Here is a 20,854-nt window from a genome sequence, read left to right on the forward strand (position 1 = left end):
CCTGGCTCCCCGAGCTTTGGAATTAGTCTAATAACTTAAGGATAGACTTGGGAGGATTTTAGAAAACAGTAGACACAAAGTTAGAACCGACTTATTCTCAGCTTTGCTCTCTTCTCTCTCTTAAGGAAGAAAACACTACTGAAACTTGAGAGGGAACTGCTGGAATTAAGCTGTGTTTTTGAGAATTGAAGGGAGTAATCTGGAGGATTAGCTCAGGAACTGATCAAGGTCTGAGATAGAGCCAAGGTAAGCTTTGAATTTTCGTTTCTGAGGTTAGGAATTTAAGGAAAAATGGCTGAGTTTTAAATATCTGTGGTTTTGGTGTTTAAGGTGAAAATTGAGGCTTGAAACTTTGAAGATAGGTCAGGGGACTCTTGGAGAAACGATTCTACAGCTGAGGTAATGTAACGCCCTGGCTACCCCAGAACAGTTACGGAGAACGGTGAACCGGAAATTTGACTCGCTACCCGAGTCCTTTGGCTAAAAACGTGTTCTAAGTGTTATTATCAGGTTAAGGTGGAAAACCAGTAAAAGGAAAGGGTACTTTTCATTAAGTAAATAAACTGCTCATGAGCCTTTTAAAATGTTTACAAGTAGTTCATATTACAAAAGAGTCGCTACAGTTTCAATTTACAAACCCCGCCGGCCTAAGCGGCAAAAATAGGGTAAACCCCTAGTCCCTCTGAGAACTCCTCGACCGTGGCGGTCAAGCGGCCTTGTATGTACATCACACCGCCCAAGCTCTCCACTCAAGGCTGGCCAAGCTTTTCCTTTCCTTTACCTGCACCACGTAGCACCCATGAGCCAAGGCCCAGCAAGAAAACACAATAAGATACGATATAATATCAACAACGATCATAATAATCATCCAGGACTATCAGTCCAACAAATAGGTGACAATAGCCAAAAGTCACAGTAATGAGCATCGCTCCTTCTAGCCATGTGACGATAGGGTCACCAGGGCTTAACTGATAAGTGATTTCTTTCATAAGCATGTTCAGGACAGGTGCATGGTGATTGGTCACCAACATAACCTTCCTCACGACTCTAGAGTCGAAACTATGGACAACGTCCCTTAGCCACGTGACAAACGGTCACCGGGGTCATATACCTTGGCTATAGTCATCTGGTCGTAGACCAGGCAAGCGCTTATAAGTTCATCGACCTTAGGGCCGGTCCCGCATTAATGCCATAGAGCCATTCAATGCGTGATCATCGACTTTAGAGTCGGTCCATGACTAGTCAGTGTCTTAAACAGGTGATTAGCAATCATTAGCATTTGATATGCAATCCACGTTCACATATAACAAAAAACATGCCTCAATATCAAACCATGCATGTCATATACCTGTACAGGGTGCAACTGTGCCCATACACTGTTTTCTTACCTCAAGTTCGAGCGAGAAGTATGGTAAAGACGACCCCTGAGAACGATCGGTCTTTTAGTTCCTTAGCGGTTACCTAATCACAACCAATTATAACCTCCATTAATGAGAATCCACAATAATAGGGTCTTAACCTAAGCACCACCCTCGGGACCTCGAAACATGCCCACACGGTGAGTAGAATCGATCCCGGGCCTTAAGGATTGAAACCCCAAGTCAAAAACCCTTAAAAACACTCAAAACGGGGTTTGGAAGGAACAGGGTAGCGCTACAGCGCTCAACCCCTAGCGCTACAGCGCTATACTCAGAACCTCCCAAGTGCCAGAAACCCTCCTGAGGAGCGCTATAGCGCCCTAGGGTGGGCGCTGTAGCGCTACCTCCAGCCCAGAACACCCCTGAACCGACCTTCTTCATCTCCTTCGATTCTAACTCGATTCCCAAGCTTCCAAAGCCTATTCTTGATGCCAAGTGAACCCAAAAACCATCCCAACACATCCCAAACATCACAAGCATGGGAACCCTAGCCAAAACTCCCAACAAAACCCATGAATTCACCCTAAACATTTCAGCTGCAAAACAAAACTAAAACAGAGCAAACCAGAGAAACTATGGTTAGAAACTTACCCAAAGCTTGGCTTATGATGGCCTTCACTAGTGGAACATACTCCCAATCTCCCAAGGCTTGCTTCCCAAGCAGAATCCTCAAAGTTGGTTCAGAAATCACAAAGAACAGTGAAGAGAAAAAGGTACGGGAGGACTCTTTTTACATACTCTGTTTTCCAACATTTTCTTCAGCCAACAAAGGTTATATCTATCCTAGGGGTGAAATGACCATTTTACCCCTAGGTCAATTAATGGTTTCTAAAGACTCCCAAGGGCATTTTTGGTACTTTCCTCCTAACTCGTTAATCATAATTAACGCTCTCCAATTCCCGTTATTCTCGAAAATCATAAACACCAATAATTCACATCCCGTTACCCTTTATCTCCCGGTAACGCTCTAATCATCAAAATCACCCCGAGACTCAAACCAAGTCCCGACACTTAATCCCGTTGTGACTAAACCGCTAATCAATCATCTACGATCGTCTCATGTCGAACAGCTCGAACAAACCCACATCATAATGTGGTCTCAACATATATCACCGACATGCATACAATTAACATTATATTATAATATAATTCTCATAAACGTACATAAACACGTTTAACAGCATAATTAAGCAATTATGGCCCTCCCGGCCTACTAATCCAACCGTTAAACCACATTAGGGAATCCGAGGCATTACAGGTAAGGTTTAATTTAAAGTTTGATGGTTGAATTTGAGAGTTTTCATGGCTGGTTTTGAGTTCTGTGGGTTTGAAATTTCAGAAATTGGAATTGGGATTCTGGTGAGTCTTAGGCTGGATTTTTGGTTGGATTGTGTTGTTTAAATCATTCTAATGTTGTTATTATTAATTGGTTTTGAGTTGGGGGCTTTGGGATGGCTTAAGGTGAGGTTTAGAGATTGAAAATGGTGGTTTTTTCTGGGTTCGAAGAGTCGGGCCGCAGCATGGCCCAAGCAATGCCGCGGCCCTTACCTGTTTTTGTGCCTTAGATGGTTCTGTTTGGGGGCCATGCCGCGACATGGGTGGCCTATGCCGGGGAGCTTAAGGGATTTTGGGATTTTGAGATTTTAGGCTTGGGAATTCAACCTAGGGTGCTCGAGATTGAATCTTTTACCATATTTGGTGAAGTTCAATGTTCCGGGGACTAGAACTTGGCTTGGGAACTCATTTAAGATTGTTAATGGTATCCTTTATCATGGTTGTGACTAGGTACTAAGCTAGGGCTCGAGGATCAGATCGCGCTCAAGGAGTATCGCCCATAGCTAATTCGTCTGAAAGCTAAAGGTAAGAAAACTACACCCGGTTGAATATTTGAACGGGACTAAGGGCTCCCTGATATATATGATTGAAAGAATGGTATTATGCCATGTAAATTGTAAACCAACGGCCTAAGCGTGCCACGGTTAACTTGTGCAATTGGCACGGCTCGGACACTGGTATCCGAGGACAGCTTATTATGCACTGAGCTTGGTTTAAGCGGGCCAGAGTCAGTGGGTTAAACAGAGGGTGCGACCTAAGGTGTCGACCCTAGTATTTGTGTTAATTGATTATTATATTTGGCTATGAATGTGATTAATGAGATTGTTGAGTAATCTGAGTATAGATGAGGTTATTTGTACCTTGAAGTATGCTTATATGCTGTGGACTGAATATCTGAACATGCTCACTGGAACGTCTATTTGATAATATTGTTTATACTGTGTATGTTGTTTTCTTGCTGGGCCTTGGCTCACGGGTGCTGCGTGGAGCAGGTAAAGGCAAGGGCAAGATCGATCAACCTTGATTGGAGAGCTCTGCAGGGTGAATGTACATATCAGGCCGCTTGACCGCCACGGTTGAGGAGATTATAGGGACGAGAGGACCAGAACCTTGTATTTTGCCTTAGTATGGCTGATGTTTACTCTTAACTGTTGAATTTTGTAAACCAACTTTTAAACACTGTTGATTTTGGGGATCTCTTCTGTAAACTATTTATAACTTATAAAATGTACATTTTGAGGCCAAAATGTCTTTTAGCCCTAGAGCTCTTTAGTTAATGACACGTTTTAATTAAACGACTTGATTAGTGAGTCTCACACCTTTATAAATACACAGTGTAGCGGTCCTGGCTGTCCAGGGCATTACAGGTCGGCTCCGCGATCTCCTTCGCGATGCAGAACACTCACCATCTCGTGAGTAGCCGGTACGCTTGCGACAGGAGCTGGAACGGCGCGATCCCCACATACGTCAGGAACCGCACAAAGTAATCGTGGAGCGGGAGTGTGGCTCCTGCGCTGATGTGGCTGGCGCTCCAGGCCCCGAACCCTTCTACGGACGTGTGCGCCCGCTCCTAGATTCTGGCCATGCGGTTGTGGAAGAGCCCGGGAGTGGACTCTATGCCCAGGCGCTTCTCCAGGATGTACATCATCCGGTAGTTCTTGAACAAGTTGGTCACCACGTCCATCTCCCATCTGTTGCCCTTGGGGGTTCGAGATCCGGAGATAACGATAGGGGCCCTGTTGACTTCTTCCTCGGAGTGAAGGGTGACGCCCGTGGCCATAGTTGATGATCTGGGAACAAAGAAATAAAGCCAAGCAGTTAGTACCTAAACCCAAGAAAGTCGGTTAAGGTATGGGGGGTCTCTTAAGGACTGCTTGGAGTCCCCTCTGGATCGGGTCCAAGATCACCAAACCACGAGACCAAGATCGGGAACGAAAAAAAGGCTACTAAGGCTCCACCATCTGTCCGGGAAGCATTCGGACCCGGAGCAACCCGAACCAGGCAGCCTTCCTAACAATTCCTAAGTGTAATCAGATTCTAGCAGCCTAAGTTTGTATATTCATCAAGAAGGTCAGAAGGACTTACTGTGAGTTGTTGGCTGTAGAGGATGGTGTTGTCCGACGGTAAGAACGGCAAAACTTCGTTCTTGAAATGGTGAAGCTGGTTCAGCAACTCGTCGATAGGGCAGACCCAGGACATGCTCTCAGGTGGATGGGCAGACGCTGGGACTATCGGAAACAGACGATGGCGTAGAGTAAGCAGGCGATGAAGGATGTCGTCAGTGATATCAGACATGCAAAGCTTATCAGTTCTTGAAATGGCTTGAAAGTGTAAAAATGTCAAATGAATGTCTGAGGAGTATTTATAAAGGCCCGAATCCTGGCCTCTGATCCAACGGATAGAAATCTCCCCATCGAACGTTCCAAGATCGTGCAGAGGCATTTATGAGCACTCTAAAGCTGGATCCTCGCCATCTCGGATCTAACGGCCCAGGAGAGGCGAATGTCAAAGGTCGCCCCATCCGACGGTCCACATCAGCACAGGAGCATTAATGAAGGACCCCCGTGCGGATGGGACACTTCGGGATCTGTGTTGACGCACTAGCCTAGGCCTAGTGACCCTTGAGGTGGCTAGGTGACCTTTCGAGGTCGAGATCCATCCACGCAGCAGCCGCCTGGTGACACGTGTACCCCTGCCACGAAGCGGGACTTAGGTAAACGTACCCGGACACTGGTAAATGGTCCGGGCCTAGCCTACGGCCAGCGTCACTGCCCTTTGTCACAGACCCATGATTCCAAGCAGGAACTGGGAAGGCAACAGTGGAGCGTCTAGGAACGAGGCAAGCCTCCACCTGGCGGCCCCAGGCGAAGACTTGGGGGCTAAATGTTATCCCCGTTTCCTGTCGTGGGCTCGGGACGATGGTCCAAGCCCATGGTCTGGGCGCTCGGATGTGGGCCCAGCCCAAGCTCGCTTGGTACAGGAATAACCAAGGGCTACGGCCCAAGTGTGATTCTGGACCCGGATGGTGATCCAGGACAGTCGTCCGGGAGACGTATGGACAGTTGGGAATGCAGTTGAAGTATACGTAAAATGATCTCGGAGCCTGGTAAATGGTCCAGGCCTGTGGTAAACGAAGAGGGACAGAGGTAAACGAACCCGGATCAAGTCCTCCCGTTTTGGCAAGGAAAAGCATCTGTGACCCTGAAGCCGCCCCATGACGTGTGGGGGTTGTCTCCACTTTTCACCTGCGGAAAAGGCCACCTCGGGATTGCACGCCGCTGTTTCAGACCTGCACCGCCAAGTACTCTGACTGGCTTTGTCCCTTGAATCTGCCTCGTAACTCGAAGTGCCCAGACCAAAAGCACCATTTTGTCGGGCGAAATATAATTCTTGGGCCGCCCTGTTGGGCCTTAATTAGTCTTGAACCTATGTATGTTTTATCTTTTATATTGGGCTTCCACCAGAGAAGCCAAGAGTATCCACATCTTTGATGGGCCCGGGTCATACCCGGCTTAGATCCAGTGTTCCTATGAGCCTATAAATACAGGTGATAGAGCACTGAAAAAAATACCTCTCTTCGACTTGCATACAGTTACTCTGTCAAAACATAGAGAGAAACTCCATTGTAAAAGACTTTCCAAGCTCTAATACAACTGACTTGTGGACTAAGGCTTATTAACGCCTCAACCACGTAAAAATCCTGTATTAATCTTCTAAATTCCATATCATTAGTCTTAACTAATATTCATTAGTGTAGTTTCCGAAAATCTCGGTAAAGATTTACCGTTTGTTAACGACGAATTTCATTAACGACAAAAGTCTTATGAGAATATGAATAGCAATTTAGTGTTTGAGAAATTGAGTGATGGAGAAGAAGAAAATTTATAGTGATTCCATCCAAAAAAAAAAAAAAAACTAACTTATGTGTTTTATTACTTATGAGTCAATATTTATGCAGCATTTTGGCATATAGAGATCATTCCTCTTTACATCGTGGAGCTCTTATTTACAACTAATTTCTCTTAATTTGGGATAAGTTCCTATTTGTTATAATTACATTTATTTGAATTTAAATATAAAACATAATTATTGTTTGATATGAATCTAATCTAGCTAGTCTTCTGCATATTACTTCTTACCTAATTTGCATTCTTCAAGTATGCAATCGCATTTTTACCTGAATGAACTTTGTCTTTCTTGTACTCATATTGAATTAATATGATTTTAATTAATTAATTTTTTTTTTAAAAAGGAAAATAAATTAGTAAAGAGTGCGATGTAAGATTTTCAAAAGAAAAAAGTTTAAAAAATAATTATAATAAAATAAGAATAAAAAGATTTTATTTAGAAAACTTCCATTTAATTTTGATAAAATTTTATTAAAAATATATATTTTAAATTTGGCTCTTTGTGATGAGGAGATTTGTTGGTGTAATAGTCATATCTCATATCATATGTTCTTTATCTTGCATTCAAGTCATATAGATCTAATATTATAAGAAAACCAAAGACAACTTATATATGTGTTGACATTGAAATATTATTTTACAAATCCCTCTTATATAATTAGGGAGAGACTACTATTCAACTATTTTTTTTTGGCTGCACCGGTACAATTAATTTGTATTTTATACATCTTGATAATTTTTTTTTCTATGACATTATACATTGTAGTCATTTAAGATATTTTGTAAAATTTTAAGAAATTTTGAATAATTTATAGTGCCAAAAATAATATTCAAATAGTTGAATTTTACATGCATATAAAAAAAATAAGCACGCGTAGAAAAATCTGTTTGAACATTATTTTTGGTATTATAAATTATTCAAAAATTCTTAAAAATTTATATAATATCATTAATACAATGTATACGGACGTATAAAAAAAAAAGAAAAAATATTAACAAAGCGCAGAAAATATCAAAAAAAAAAAAATACAAACTGATTAGTCTTTGTATACATTCAATTTTTCTTTGGAGAAACAAAGGGGGGGAAATAATTAACATATTCTGGAGCAAAAAATAAGAGCAAAGTGACAAACTAGAAAAAAGGGCAAACGAATAGTGAAATATGTGGTCATACATGTACGACTTAATTATGAGTATGATTTGACTGATGGGGTTGAGTTGGACGGTGATGAAGCGATGTGTGAATGGGCCACGGCCCATGTAGTTAAGAAGAGCGTGGGCCATGATGGGCCGTGATTTGCGATCAGTCTCCGCTAGCATGGGAAGATTGAAAATGATGCACATGAGTTGAGTTGAAGTTGAACCGTTCGCAAAGGGCAAGGTGTTCTTCTACATATTATACTTGAAATATCAAATTTGTAATTAAAATTTTTAAGGGAAAAATATTTACGAATAAAGAACTATCTAACCTTGAAAGAAATAATAATAACATGACTTATTTTTGTCTTCGAAAAATTATATGGTGTAAGACTTTTTCTTTATTAATATGTGAATATCATATGTCTTTTGTTTATTATTATTATTATTTTAAATTTATGGGATTATTTAATCTCATATAAATATTTTTTAATAAGGTGTGAAGTTTTAATTTTTTTAATTAAGTTGTATTTCATTTTAATGATAGTTTAGTAATTTTAATGTTATTAATATAGTTTATTTTTGATTGTTTTCAATTTTTAACTATTATTTTTCTTAGATTGAAAATGAATCTTGGATTTGAAATTTATTTTTTAAAAAATTTAAAAATCCTATCACTATAGGCATTTGCTACCATAAAACTGAGAAAAGAAATATCATTATGAAATTAAGAAAAGTAGTAATTAGTTATATGAATGAGATTTTTCAGATTAAAAATAAAGATAATTACAAATTCAATTTAGAAATTAAATGGTAGTCTCTTTTACTGGAATTGTAGATCAATAATTTTGATATCAGATAATATAATTGATCGAAATCGTGGATGAATCTTGTAGATTCAAAATTAGATTATGCGCTTAAATGAGTTATACTTTTAAAAAATTGAAAACATAATTTTTTTTAAAACTCGAGTCTTTCTTGCTCCCACACTTGCATCCAACCACTTAAGCTATCCTCCGGTGACGAAATTTTGTAGTGATAAAAAATCATTAAATACGTAATATATCACATAAATATACAAATTTTATATTTATAGTGCTCATAAGTTCCACTAATCAACGCGTTAGGTAGCAAATTGAAAGCAAATGATGAGATGTGCCATACCCATAGCCAACAGTTTTGTTTTGATTGCAGTATACATATTATTAAATCCCCAAAACAGTAAAAATTTAGTGCTGAGAAAGCCAAAGAGTGTACTTTCAATCATTTTCCAGGGTTCCTATCACTGACTCAAATGGGAAATGAATCCAAAGGGTCCCAAAAAGAAAACTATTTGTCATTAATTTCAATAATGTGTATTTCAAAGTAGGACAACATTATTTTAATTTATCTAGCTAAAAAATAAAGTGCCTCGCACGTAAACTTTTCTAAGATGTTACAAGTCATACTATTAGTATTATTTTTTTCCCCCAAATTAATGTCATACATATAATTTGGGTATAAATTTTGGGGTAAATAAAAAAAAGCCATAGGTGAGAGGGATTGAGTGAGATATAATATGGTATTGTAGTGTGGTGTCTATATTAAGTGAGTCTCTGATGTCAATTTTGGTTCTAGTAAATTGGTCTGGTGGTTAGAGGACATAAATAGACCCTGACTCAACCCCATCAGATTCCGCTCTAATGATTAGACTTTTAAGACAAACAAACACTTTTCCTTTTTCTTTTCCTAGGTAAATGTCTTTTCAACAATCATTTGTTGTGAAACCAAGTTTACTTTCATTATAATTCTACAACACACCCTCCTTATTTCTACAGCTAATTTAGACTTTAGTTTAGGGTGTGTAATCTCTATGGATTCATATGTATCAACTATCTGATTTTGTCTCATTAACAAATGCATTTTCTACATCTCACAATTGGTGGTTTAATTATTGGATTGAAGAGACATATGCTAAATATTAGATTGATGAGATAATTGTAAATATTAAATATTTGTTAAACTTATTAAAGAAAGATGGGCAGAAAACATTAACAATCATACTCTACAACATTAATCACAATATATCTATTCTTATAGAATATTGAGTCATATCTTTAATGGAATTTGTGTTAGAAAATTACCTTCAATATTATCATTCATGGGGTGATTCATGGTTGCATACTACTTGCCAAGAGAAGCTGGAAATAACAAATGGAGCAAGGGGTATCTATGAACACTACTCTCTTCTATTTCTCTCTAAACCATACACACACCACCACACCACATGCAAGGGTCACTACTACAAAAACTAGTTTTTAGGATATTATTTTAGGACACTCACCTAGATGCGAGCCTTAAAAACATCTCATAGACTTTTTAGGACACTCAGTGAGAGTCCTTAGAAAATACATTTTAGGATACGCAGTGCGAGCCCTAATTACTGATGTGGGTCGTTAAAAGACTATGAGAAAATTTGAGTCAGTAGAGACTTTTAAGGGCACACTTTGAGTGTTCTAGAAGAGTATTTAAGACACTCAAAATGGGCCCTAAAAAATAATAAATAAATAAATTTAGAAACCCTAAAATGGAGATAACAACTTTTTTTAAGTCACCTAGTTTCTCTCTCTTCTCTCTCTATTCCACACGATCCCTATTTCCCTCTCTCTCCTTCTTCCTTTCCGTTTCCTCTGCCAGGCATGAACGACGGACCTTCGGCCACCAAACGGCGACACACGCTACACCACAGGGTTCTCGAGCCTCCGAAATCCAAAGCCCCAGAACCTCGCCTCCCCACTCGCCATTCTCTACCTCGACGAGCTATTCGAAGCTTCGCTGTCGTTGTGGCTTCCCAAGTTGTTTTTCGATGAGTTCGACGTCGTCTTGTCCGATGGGTGGCATGGTCGGGTTCGTGAGCTCAAGAGGATCAAAACCCCTACGGAGATTGGACTGAAATGTCACCGGAGGTGTTCGCCAGTGTTGTAGAATTTTGAGGGTTCTCGGCCTTATTCCGATCGCCACAGTGGGTGGTGAGTCTCACCACCACCATTTTTGAGTTCCCTTCGACCTCGACTTAAAATCCCAGGGGTTGATTCCTCAATTTCCGCCGCTCACTACAAGAAAAAGACTCTACAACGATGACATCTATTGCGACGACTCCAAAGTCGTCGCCATATGTAGTCGAAATCTACGAAAAATTCTTTTTTTTATTTATTAAAATAAATAAGCTACAGCAACGACATGTCGTTGCTGTAGAGTACCAGGAATTTGGAGGGAACAAGAGGCAGAAACTAACTCTACGACGGTGACATGTCGTCGCCGTAGAGTCCTCGTCGAAAAAAAAGAAGGAAATATCTTTGTCTATAGCAACGAAAACTTGACCGCCAAAACTTGGTTGTCAATTTTCACTCCCTGTAGCGATGATATGTCGTCGCTATAGAGATCCATTTAAGCAAGTGAGCAGTTAAAATTTTATTCTATAGCGATGATATGTCGTCACTATAGGTTGGACACGTAGTAAACGAACTCTTCGTGTAATATTTTCTTATCTATTGCGACGACATGTCATCGCTATAGGGTAAATGAAACGGTGCGTGCCCTCTTCAGTGACGACGTTCTTATTTCCTATAGCGACGACATGTCGTCGCTATGGGATCATGGCATAAATCCCTCAACCCGAGCCTTCTTCTTCTTCTTCTTCTTCAGTTTTTTCTCTTTTCTCTCTGTAAAACTAAAGACGGTACACTGCCCCTTCGCCACCCCACACCGTTCCAACGCCCCCCAGTCTGATTTGGGCCCATTTCTTCCAAGTTTAGGTAATCTAAACCCAATTTCTATCTATTTTAGCATTCAAAATGATTTTTTTAATATATTTATGTATTTAGTATTTGGTAGAAATGTGTTTTTGAAATATTTTTTTTGTTTTCTTTTTAGATTGGAGTAGTGGAGCATCATCCTTAGCCAGAGACACATTTGGATAACCCCTGAGCCTTGGGTATTGTTTTTTTTGTGTTTGATTAATGTTTAGATTATGTTTTTAAGTGTGTGATTAGTTTATTTATACAATGTTGAATTTTGTTTTTCATTTTAGATTTGTATATTTTAGACAGTGTTAAATATGTTAATTTAATTAAATATTATTATGTTAATTGTGTAATTGATTAATATGTTAATTGTGTAATTGGGTATTGTAGATAATATTGAATATGTCAATATGTTAGTTGTGTAATTGGTTATTTTATATATATATATATAGTGTTGAATATGTTATTTTAATTTAATTTAATTAAATGTTATGTTAGATATTAGTTGAATATGTTTATTTATATAAATGTGAATGTGAATTGTATTTTTAAATTTTATGGTAGGTTATATTAATATAATTAGATGTAGAGTTATGCTATTCCCATAATTACTTGGTAGTATTGTTTCGATGCAAATGGTTGATCAACACCGATGCAAGCAAGGGTCAAAATGTGATTGAGAATAACATAACTAGTATCATGATTAATTCTGAATGGTACAAGAACGAGCAGTTTATTCTCACCACTCAAGCAAAACAAGATTTCTACTTGGAAGATCCTTCAAGAAACAAAAATTGGAAGGTAGTAGAAGAAGTTAATCATCGAAAGATCTGGGATCATCCAAGAATCGATGATGATAACGAGGTTGATGTCATGCATGATAGTACTTCATCAAATTTTGTACTCACTGTGGAATTAGAAGAGTTGGAGATTATGCATTTGGATCAACCTGGTCACACCAGGATAATTAGGGAAACGTCTCGTCCTGTTCCGGATGTGGATGATGATGATGATGAGAAAATTAGTGAAGATGATTTAGAAAGTACAGATGATGATGTAGGAATCGACATTGATTAAGAATAATATTTTCTTATGCATATTCTTATTGTATGTTTAATGTGTATGTTTTAATTTCAAGAATTTTCAATCAATATATGAATTTTCTCAACAATGTTTGTTTTTAAATAGTTTCAAATGCATTATCGAAATTATTTAAGTTATGTAATTAACCTCCAGCTATGACTGATTTTAAGTTAATAATTATTTAAACTATAATGATATGTCTGCTGCTGTTGCTTGTTCTCATGGCGACGATGGAGCGGGTGATCCTCCTCCAGATCTTGCATGAGTTCCTAATTCCTGTGAGATAGGTAATATACTATAATTAATCTATGTTTTATCAATAAATGGCAAATTGTTATTATTTTATTCAATTCAATTTTATTGTTTAATTAAAATATGCAGCGGTTGCCACAAAAAGATGAGGTCGGTCTCAATCCAAAAATTTACAGTAGCTCGTCAATGATAATAAAGGTCCGTTGTCTCTACAATTTGATCTAAAGGAGGGAACCTACAAAGTAGTTGGTGATTTTGGGACATTGTTCACGAGACTTATTGGTAGAGTGTTCTGAATGAGTGCAAGATCGGATTGATGCAAAAGATTGAGGTAAATTTATCAACCTATTCACATGTAATGTTTTTTTTTATAATTTCAAAATTCTAAACAGTTTAATTTTTTTTTTGAACGAATTTTTCATTCTTCCCCAAGCTCTCCCTGAGTGGCGACTGATAGAGACTGAGATTGATCGAGAGTTTTAGGATCGCTACAAGGATAAAATAGGTCGCATGAAAAAAAATACTTCGACGAACATGGAGGGTATGACGATATCGAGACAGCCAGAAAGAATCTACCGGAGGACATGGACAACGAGAGTTGGCAGAAGTTGGTTGACCTTTTCACCACTCCACAGTTAATGGCACACTCAAAGGAAAATGCTGCCAACAGAGCAAAACAGAAGTATCCAAGTCTCCATGGATCGACCTCTTATGCTTCTGCTTGATTTAAGAAGGTAAATAAAAATATATAGATAATTTGAATTTTTTTTAGGTACCTTAATAATAGTTTCAATATTTAACTAATATTTTGTTACATTTTGTTTTCTAAAGATGAATCTTCAGACTAAGGATCTGCCCAGCATTATCAATACGTTCCATGACATGCACAGTCATTCGACACGTGGATGGGTGAACACGAATGCTAAGGATGCACGTTTAAGTAACTTTCTAAGTTTTGTATATATGTATATTGTAATGCCCCAAATTTCTTAATAAGATTTAGGACCTTGATTATGAGGCTGGGAGGGCTATAATTGATTTATTATGCTATTTAATGATTATATGCATGTTTAGGTGTATTAAATATGCATGTGAATCCATTTCTGATTAATTGGGTGATTTTCATATTTTGGCCATTTCGGGCATATTTGGCATATATGTGATATATGTGTGGTGCTTTATTATTATTTGGTTATGCTAGGGTTACTCAGCACAAGACGATCCTAGGAGGTAAGCTAGTGGGAAAGTCACAACAAGAATTATTCTTGACTCGGAGTGAGTCAAGGGGTATTTTGAGCATTACCGGGTTATTGGGTAATGGAAATCAATATTTGGTGATAAATTGGGAGTTAGTAAGATCAGGGGGAAATTCTGGAGGTTTTGACTATTTTGTCCCCGGGGGTATTTTCGGGACCCTGAGCGTTAGGATTTGTTTGAGGCTACTTAAGTTTGAAGTAACCTTTTAAGAAATAAAAAGAACGTTCAGTAAGTTCTCTCTCCCTCTAAGTTCCATTTTCGTCTCCCGATCGCATTTTCGAAGGAAACTTGAGTTCTAGGACTCGGATTCAAGCGAGGATTGAGGCATAGTGATCCTAGGGAAGATTAGAAGCTTATTAACCAGAGGATTTAGTTGGGAACAACTCAATCAGAGGTAATTCAAGTTTTAAGTTCTAAGTTTTTAAAGATTTTAAGCTTGAATTGGACTTTGTGTTTTGATGAGTTTTGGTTGGATTTGAGACTTGGGTTTTATGGGTTTTGGATCATGGGGATGTTTGGGAATTTTTGAATTTGGATAGGTTTTTGGAAGGTTTTAAAATGTTAAAAATGGGGAAAAATGGCTGGTCCGAGGTTGGGCCGCGGCCCTGTTCTTGGGCGCCGCGGCCCAGGCTCGAAGAAGCAGGTGGAGAGTTTTCAATGGGCTAGGGGCTGCGACACTTGGATGGGGGGCCGCGGCGCTTGGTGCTGTTTATGGCCAAATTGATGTTTTGTTCAGGGGAATTCAAACCTTAGGCCTCAGGATCATTCCTACTACCCGATTTAGTGGAATTCGATGTCTCGGAGGCTAGGTCTTGGTTCCGGGATTGGTTTTAAAACTTGAAGTTATTGGATCACCGTTTGTGATTGTGACTAGGTTATCACTAGATGCTTGGAATCGGGATCGTGCTTGTGGCTCGTTTATTGGTAACCTGTGCTTGGACTAGAGGTAAGAAAACTGCACCCCATATGTGACATGCATGGTTATTCTTGATGCATGTTGGATGTTTAAATGTGAACATTGATATCATATCGAATTCTTAGCAATCTTGCTCACTTGTGTATGGTTATTATTGAGGCATGACAGGTGTTTAAATGTAATGCATGTGATGCACGAGAAACATGTGATTAGGGCTTGCCATGAATGTTGAATATGAGATTGATCAGAGCTTGAGTCTCTGTGTTTGTGCATGATCATTATTATGCTAGCAACTGTTAAGTAAGCATGTTGAATGCCCTACGTTTTGGATATTTGACATATGATATATGCCTGGTAGCATTGCTTACTTGTGCGTGGCACTGACTCATTAGTCAGAATTGGCAATGGTGTCAGTATCAACTGTAAAGCTGTGACTCATTAGTCAAGTTCGGCAGTGGTACTGAGCACTGGTCATATGGTATTGACTCATAAGTCAAGAACGGTCTTAGCATGTTTAACGCAAGCCGATAAAAGATTATATCTAATCGACATCTGCATTGAATGACTCAAATGAGCATTAATGCCGGACCGGCCTTAAGTTCGATGAAAATTAAAAGCACTTGTCTAGTCTAAATGCTAGTTATTTAGAGCCAGAGCCAGAAAGGCTAAGGTGATCTACATGTCATATGGCTAGGAGGGTATGGGACCTCCAGAGTGTGACTCATTAGTCACTAATACAGAGTGTGATTCATTAGTCATCTATACAGGGTATGACTCATTAGTCATCCACACAGAGATTGACTCATTAGTCATCTATTCAGATGTAGGACCCCATAATCATTTGTTTGCACCTGCTTGCATGCATGATGAAGGCTATTATTGCTAGGCATGCACATTATGATTTGATGACATGTTATTACTGTTTATGAGCATATTGAGTTTTCTTGCTGGGCTTTCGGCTCATAGGTGCTATGTGGTGCAGGTAAAGGAAAAAGAAAGCTGGACCATCCTTGAGTTGGAGAGCTTAGGTGACGATATGTACATATGCGGCTGCTCGACCGAGGGTTAAAAGAGGAACTAGGGTTAAACCCTGTTTTGCCGCTTAGATCGGCTGGATGTAAATATTTTCTTGTAATAGACCTTTAAATTATATTTTTGGGATCCCAATGTATACAGTAAACGTTCTAATGAAACGTAAAATCTTACTCGAAATTTTTAATCTCTGAACCGTTAATCATACTTAGTTACACGATTTTGGCCAAATGACTCGATTAGCGAGTTTAGCGCTGTTTATAAGGCACATCGTAACGGTCCCTGGAGTTTAGGGCGTTACATATATTATTCAATTATATTATGTATTAATTCTCTTGTTTCTAAACTATAGAATGCCTTGCAGTAGGAAGTCCAGACACAATCCCAATCCCAATATGAATCTTCAGCAGGAAGTGCCTCTGTCAATGACACACAAGTCGTCTCAAAGGTACTTGGTCAACGTCATGGCCACAACCGAGGTATTGGACGCAAGTTGAAGGGCACTAGTACCTTTGCCTCAGGCGCCACCAGATCCTCTTCACAATCAGAGGCATCACCATTTCCGTCCACCACAGTCAGCCCTCCAATGCTACCAACTGAGGTTTTCCAGTCCATGGTTCAACACTTTAGTCAAGCCATTATGACCCAGAACAACAACTTCTAGCAAATGCAACAATTTATGCAAGCTACAAATTCGAACATCCAAGCTCCACAATTTCAGCCTGTCAACTTGGACATGAATATGATACAGTCCATGATGATGAACTTTCAACCACAGCAGCCAAACCACCACAGCCACCACCACAACCACCACAACAACCCGACGATGATGATGGCTTTGGAATTGATTTAGATGACATTTAGTTTGGTTATATTATTATTTTGAACTTATTAATATTTTGTGTTTTTTTTAATTTATTTTTGGAGATTATACTAATGTTTTATTTTTTACATTTTGGAGACTATACTAATTTTAAATTGGTTTTATTAATTAATTAATTAATTAGTTTTATTAATTAATTAATAAATAAATTAGTTTTATTATTTAATTAAATAAATTGGTTTTATTTAATTAATATTTCATATTTTTATAAATAAAATTTAATTAATATAATTAATTATTAAAAAAAAAAATTATATACCTACAGCGACGACATGTCGTTGTAGTAAGGTGCTCGCTGAACACGAAAATATGAGATTTCGTGACCCTACGGCGACGACATGCCATCGCTGAAGGCATATAAACCCACACACTCTACAGTGACGACATATCGTCGTGGTAGATGTGGAGGGTCGACGGACCTACAGCAATGACATGTGATCGCTGTAGGAGTTTTTGAAATTCAAATTTTCAAATTTTTTAACCACCTACAGCGACGTCATGTCGTTGCAATATCTCAGTCCAATTGAAAAAATGGATTTTCTACTACGACCGACATGTCGTCGCTGTAGGTCGCTACATATACGGACTTATAACGACGCCATTTTGGAGACGACATGTCATCGATGTATACCTACTATAATGCCCCAAATTTCCTAATAAGGTTTAGGACCTTGATTAGGAGGCCGGGAGGGCCATAATTGATTTATTATGGTATTTAATGATTATATGCATGTTTATGTGAATTATATTATTATATGATGGTGAATGCATGCATATGGGCTCATATTTTAATTGCAAGGGCATTTTGGTAATTTGGCCGTTGGGGGCGTGATTGTGTAATTTTATGCATATGGGTGAATTATAATTTTACCACATTATATGTGGATTGGTTCGAGCCATTCGACATGAGACGATCATGGGAATGCAAGTTTTCGGTCTAGTCATAACGGGATTAAGTTCGGGGCACGGGGTGAGTCTCGAGGTCATTTTGATGATTAGAACATTACCGGGAATTAAAGGGTAATGGGGTATGATTTTTTGGCATTTGAGAATGTTGAGATTAGCGGGAATCAGAGAGCGTTAATTATAATTAACGGTATAGGTTGGAAATGACGAATTTACCCTTGGGAGTGTTTAGAAGCTTTTAAATTGGCCTAGGGGCATTATGGTCTTTTGACCTTAAGGATTTATATCAGCTTTGGGGCTTAGAATGCTGTGGAAACAGAGCCAAAACAGAGACATCCCTCCTCCTTCCCGTATGTTACTTCTCTCCATTTATTTCTTTGGTGTTCTTGAGCTCAAGGTGGGATATTAAGCTAGGGAACTTGAAGGCTGAGGTTGTGGACTTAGTTCAGCTGTTGAGGAAGGTTCAAAGCTGGTTTTGAGGTGAGTTTTAGTCTTGAATTCAGGTGGTGCTCTGTTTTTCTCTTTAGTTTTTCAGTTTTTGATTTCTTGATGGAAGTGTGGATTTGAAGAGGTTTTGATTGATGATAAGTTTGGGTTTTGATGAGGGTGAGTTATGGGTGATGTTTGGAGGTTTAAATGAGTGTTTGGAAGAGGTTTTGGGTTGATTTGAAGGGCTGGTTTGAGAGGAAAAACACAGGGGAAAAATTGAGTTCATGCTGAGTTTTTGGCTAGTCTGGGCTGAGCGCCGCGGCGCGGCTGTGGTGCGCCGCGGCCCTTGGCGTCTGGCAGGGAGGCCCTCTCTGTCTGGAGGGCGCGCCGCGGCGCAGCTGGGGAGGGCCGCGGCCCTTAAGGTCATTTTAGCCCAAAATGGTGTTTTTGACTTGGGGATGCTAACCTTAGGCCTCGGGGTTGAACCTAGTACTCGGTTGGGTAGTGTTTGATGTCTCGGAGGCTGGGTTTTGGTTTGGAAACCTTTGCTTTCATTTTCATTGATGGTATCCTATATTTTTGGTTATGACCAGGTGACCGTTAAAGGACCAAAGGACTGATCGTTCTCAAAGGTCGTTTCTTTTATTAATTCTCGCTCGAACCCAAGGTAAGAAAACTACACCCCATATGTGACATGCATGGCTATGATTGATGCATGTTGGATGTTTAAATGTAAACATTGATAGCATAATGAATGCTAGGCAATCTTGCCCATTTGCATATGATTATTACTGAGGCATGCTGGATGATTAAGTGTGATGCATGTGATGCACGAGAAACATGTGATTAGGGCATGCCATGAATGATGAATATGAGATTGGTCAGAGCTTGAGTCTCTGTGTTTGTGCATGATCATAATTATGCTAGCAACTGTTTAGTAAGCATGCTGAATGCCCTATTCTTGGATAATTGGCATATGATACACATTGATAGCATTGCTTACTTGTGCATGGTACTGACTAATTAGTCAGGTTTGGCAAAGGTGCTAGTATCAACTGTGAAGTTGTGACTCATTAGTCAGGTTCAGCAGTGGTACTGGGCATTGGTCACACAGAGCCGACTCATTAGTCAGAATTGGCAAGGGTGTTACTATCAACTATGAAGCTGTGACTCATTAGTCAGGTTCGGCAGTGGTACTGGGCACTGGTCACATCGTGCTAACTCACTAGTCATGACAACCCTAGTGTGTTTAGTGCAAGCTATGTCGATTGGACCTAATCGACCCTCTGCATTGGATGACTCAAAGAGCATTAATGCAGGACCGACCTCAAGTTCGATGAATATAAACAAGCATTTATCTAGCCAAAGGCTAGTCATTTAGAGCCATTGCAGGAAAGCCTAGGTAACACTGTTGTTACACGGCTATGGGCACTGGGCCCCTAGTGACTTGGTTGTCAGTCACTCAGTATGGTTTACCAGGACCTCAAAGTGATATTCACTCATCTGATCAGAGCTATGAGCTCTGTATGACCATTTTGATTATCATATGCATGGCTTTGGGCACTGAGGCCCCAGTGACTTGCTTGTTGGTCACTCAGCATGGTTTACCAGAACCTGTTGAAGGTTAGAGGCTTACCCAACAGCCACCCTTCCACTTGAATTAGTGACTCACTTGTCGGTCACTCAGCATGGTTTATCGGAACCTCAAGTGTTGCGACACTCATCTGGTTAGGATTGACTTGATAGTCCTCCAATCAGAAGGCCAGGACTTCTTGTCCTGGATACCCCATCATCTGTTTGAATTCATTTGCATGCTGAATAGAGCTATGAGTGCTAGGCATGCCAGATATGATTTGATATCATGATATGATTGTTTATGAGCATATGAGTTTTCTTGCTGGGCTTCGGCTCACGGGTGCTTTGTGGTGCAGGTAAAGGCAAAAGGAAGCTGGGCCATCCTTGAGTTGGAGAGCTTAGGTGATGACGTGTACATATGCAGCTGCTCGACCAATACTTAGGCGAGGTTTGAAAGTGGAACTAGGGCTGAACCCTGTTTTTCCGCTTAGAACGGCTTGTTGTAAACACTTTCTTGTAATAAACTCTAAAATTATATTTTTGGGATCCCAATGTATACAGTAAACGTTCTAGTGAAACGTTATATCTTAACCAAAGTTTTTAAACCGCTAATCACGCTTAGTTACACGTTTATGGCCAAACGACTCGATTAGCGAGTTTAGCACTGTTTGCAATGTGCACTGTAGCGGTCCCTGGAGTTGGGGCGTTGCACCTACATCGACGACTTCTTGATCTAGAGCGATGACAAAAGTCGTCGTTGCAGAGTCTTTTTCTTGTAGTGGCTGGGGTGGCGCCGTCGCTGTCATTGTCGGAGCTCCGACATGAGTTATTATATTATTTTATATAATATAATATGAGATTAAATAATGTGACAAAATATGATTTGTCATACCTTGTAACATATTATTGAGAGTCACAAAATTGGATACATGTGTGTGCCC

Source organism: Humulus lupulus, chromosome 7 (assembly GCF_963169125.1).
Source record: "Humulus lupulus chromosome 7, drHumLupu1.1, whole genome shotgun sequence".
Classification (NCBI taxonomy): Eukaryota; Viridiplantae; Streptophyta; class Magnoliopsida; order Rosales; family Cannabaceae; genus Humulus; species Humulus lupulus.